This window comes from Octopus bimaculoides, chromosome 2, assembly GCF_046866305.1.
Source record: "Octopus bimaculoides isolate indiv1 chromosome 2, ASM4686630v1, whole genome shotgun sequence".
Taxonomy (NCBI): Eukaryota; Metazoa; Mollusca; class Cephalopoda; order Octopoda; family Octopodidae; genus Octopus; species Octopus bimaculoides.
The window spans coordinates 5,160,168-5,164,151 of record NC_142929.1 but is presented as its reverse complement, the minus strand read 5'-3'; the positions used below and the strand labels follow the sequence as shown (position 1 = coordinate 5,164,151).

At 35.4% G+C, this 3,984-nt stretch overlaps 1 long non-coding RNA gene across 1 annotated transcript; it reads right to left on the bottom strand.

The window, feature by feature from the left end:
* Window positions 1-1,360: 1,360 nt before the first annotated feature.
* LOC149136857 (uncharacterized) lies at window positions 1,361-3,172 on the bottom strand. The gene is made up of 2 exons (XR_016237832.1): window positions 2,797-3,172; window positions 1,361-1,402 (listed from the first exon to the last, which is right to left on the bottom strand). It is a non-coding gene; the product is annotated as an uncharacterized LOC149136857 (long non-coding RNA).
* Between the last annotated feature and the right edge of the window lie 812 nt (window positions 3,173-3,984).

Below are 3,984 nucleotides of genomic sequence, written 5' to 3'. Positions count from 1 at the left end.
TGGTAACCAAATCTCCTTCGCATTACGCCCTACCATCTTAAATAAATGAAAGACATATTGGATAATGCAATCCAATAAGAAACTATGTCTGAAGTACAATAAGGAACTATATCTGAAAATAAAATGGGATGGTCAAAGTTGGAATGCTTTTGGCCATACATTTGTTCTATGATGCTAAACAACAACATCTCTCAGCTAATTCTTTTTTATTTTATGCGCCCTTTTAAAGCCTAGCCAGGCTCATGGGCCCGGTTTCCCGGTTTCTATGGCGTATGTGTTCCCCCCCTCCCAGCTGGATGGGACGCCAGTCCATTGCAGTTTTACTCAAGAAACAAGAAGAATGAGTGAGAGAAAGCTGGGGCGAAAGAGTACAACAGGGGTAGCTACCACCCCCTGCCAGAGCCTCGTGGAGCTTTTAGGTGTCTTCGTTCAATAAACACACACAATGCCTGGTCTGGGAATCGAAACCGCGATCCCCTGGCCTCGAGTCCGCTGCCCTAACCACTGGGCCATTGCGCCTCCACTCTCAGCTAATTACTTTTGGATATCTACTTAAATTTATTCTATTTGAATTGAAAATATGAAGGATTTATGTGGCTCTATTGAAGCTGTAAGAAACCCAACCAGGTTGACATTGCTTTTACTTAGGAGTTCTCCCGAGAGCTGTTAACCTCATAATCATCTGATAGCAAGTGAAGGCACATGTCTAGTGGTAAGTGTGTTACACTCATGATAGCAAGATTGTAATTTCAATTCCAGGAGTGGGCAGTGCATTGCGTTCATGAAAGAAACCTTTTTATTTCTCCTTTCAACTATTCAACTGTACGTGAATAAACCCTGCGATGGACCAGCAACTGGTTCAGGGGGACATATTGTGACCCCATTCACTTATGCACCATGGAAACCAGGTAAACTTTCCCCATGGGTCCGGATACTCAAGGCAGTTTTGACCAGCAAAACTAATTATATTCTAATTTAGAATTAATTAACCCATTTTCTCTACATCGCCATCATCACCACCACCACCACCACCACCACCATAATCAATTAATGTCCATGTGGGCATTTTTTGGACGGTTTGACAGGAGCTGGCACGGCTGGAGAGCTGCAGCAGGTTCCATTGTCTGCTTTGGCAAGGCTTCTACACCTGGATGCTCTTCCTAATACCAATATCTTTACAAGTGTGTACTGGGTGTTTTTTACGTGGTTCCATCACCAGTGTTTTTTTTTTTTTTTACATGGCACCATTGCCAGAGCTTTTTATGTGGCACCATCACCAGTTAGAGAACAGGGAAAAAAAAAAAAAGAAAAAAAAAAATCCAGGCTGTTTCTTCTTTCAACCTCACCCCCACTTTCATCATTTTGTTTTTCGTCATCTATAATGTTTCAGTGAGTCTCTGATCTGCAATAGTTAGAGAAAATTTAAATCAATAAATATTTCTTTTAAAAATTAATTATTTGCATCTGGAACTGCCTCCTTATATAACTCTACAAAATTCACTGAAAATGGTCATGTATCAATGCTACTGATTATATTTTCTGTAGATCTCCAAGATATTGATTATTCTTAAACAAAACTTATGGGTTACAAATTCCTCTTGCTTCTTGAATGTTTGTATATAAATCCTCGTCGGTGGTATTTTCTTTTTGATTCTTCATAAAGCTTTTTTTTTTCTTACTTTCTCCCTTTTCTTCGCATGAACACAACCTCATACACAGACATCCACAATTCTGTCACTCTTCTTTCTGTTATTTGTGAACAATCTCTTCTCAACAGACATAAACTGAAGGTCATTCGGAAACTGACCTTCATATTATGGACATAATAAATAACAGTTTAACGAAGATTGTTGTTATGTTGTAATTATCAACTCTCTTTGCGAGATTGGCAAAAATTGAAATAATCAATTTTCTCGCTGGTACACTTTTAATATTTGACAACAGACAAATCTGAGTAAAACTTAAAAATGATTAGGAAACAAAAGTACATTTTCTATAATATTGTGAAAAGAGAAAACATTTGTCGAACACAAATTTACAAAAACACATAACATGGAAACTGTGAGTTATGAAAATGTTTACAGCTTTTCCAAAAACTAAGAATAACAAACAAAAATATGGAATGAACTGGCATCTATCAATAAATACCTGTTTAGACAAAATTAAAAAAAAAAAAAAGAAAAAGAACAAGAAAATTTTCTAATTTTGTCATTTGAATGATATAATTTGAGTAGAATCATGTTTAAATGTCACATTTTAAATCAATATAATACATACTTTTCCATTAGTATGGTTGTATTAGAAATTAAATTAAAATTTCAAAGCGCAAAAATGAATGAAATAAATTGGTTAAAAATATATAAACTAAATGCAGATAAAAATGGGGGGGTAAAAAAAAAGAAAAAAATTGGGGAAAATTTTTTCTAAAAATATTTCTGAAAAATTTTCTCCAGTGTTAAATTTCAACGCACACACACGCACGCACCCACACCCGCACACGTATGTGTGTATATTGTTACTATATCGTAGTGATATTGTGATGTGGAATGCAGTGATCAGAGCTAGTTATTTTGGTGGTATGAAAGCATGAAATAGAACGTAAATATCTGTTCAATGTATTTTAATTGATAAATAAGAATCCATTGTAAACGAGTTTCAAGGAAATAAATAAATAAATAAAAATATACAAAACAAAAATCCAAAACACGAAACTGGTGCTCCAGCATGGTCTTAGCAGTATTAGCCAAATCGAACAAAGAGAAAAAAAATGAATATGATAGTAATATTTGTTATTACATTCGATCAAAGTTCTGATCAGTTTGTATAACCCTGGCTACACACATGGACACGGACACCCTCCCCGTTACACAAAGCTGCCGCACAGAGAACTGTTCTCCAAGAGCTACCAGTCTGAGACTGTGTAAAGTGCTCTACTTGGTTAGCTGCTCTGCAAAATAGATACGACTGTGGGTACTACTACATCTACTACTAGTTAAATATGGTTTAGTATAGCGACTAGTATTTGCTGAACCATTTTTTTTACACCATTTCAGAGCAGTACTTGCTAGCAGACTGCATACAGGTCTGCAAAAACCGCCACAAAAACTATATATATACACATACAAAACCAAACCCCAAGCGTGAGTGAGAGGGTGTATTATATTTATTTCTCAGAAACTGTTATACTAAAGCAAATAAAACAACGCTACAGTTGCGGTAGCAGCAAGAGGTATAGTAGCAGATAATGCAGTAGAAATAGAAATAGCAGTATTAACACAAATGGCACTTGGTTCTTCCATCAAGTAAACACTAGCAACAGTTATTGTGGTATCATTAACTTTCAGTGTGAAATTCTTCGTCGTGTATCATATCCGTTCTAATACTATCGCAGTTCTCAATAAAAATTTCTCCGCGCGCTCTATCTACCTTTTTCTCCCATCATTAATTCGTTATCTATTACTATTTTCTCCCTAAATTTCCATATTCTTGTATCCATCATATATATATATATATATATATATATATATATATATATATATATATATAAGCAATTCTTTGGCTTTCATTCTTTCCCTCTGACTTCTTTGCAGTACGCTACATTCTCTCTTCACACTTGTTTACTTAATTTTCTTTCTTCTTTTATCACACCCAACTTTTATTTTTGCTTCCTTTTCGCTTTTGTTTTTCTCTTTCACAGATTGACACTTCTCTCCAATTCCTTCCAGTTATAACCAGTCACAACAATTTCTTTAACTCTAATTTTTGTTTCACGCTCCTTGATTTTCCTCCCTTTCTTTATTTTTCTTCACGTAAGGCTTCTCTCTCTCTCTCCCTCTATCTCTTCCTCTCTTTCCTTCTCTCACTCACATGCACTCTTTCTCTCTCTTTCTTTCTCTGTATTTATGACTACAAAGAGATTGTGTTGCCCAATTTCTTTCATTTGATTCGAAGCATTCCCTCCTTTTCCAAATATATTTCTTTCAC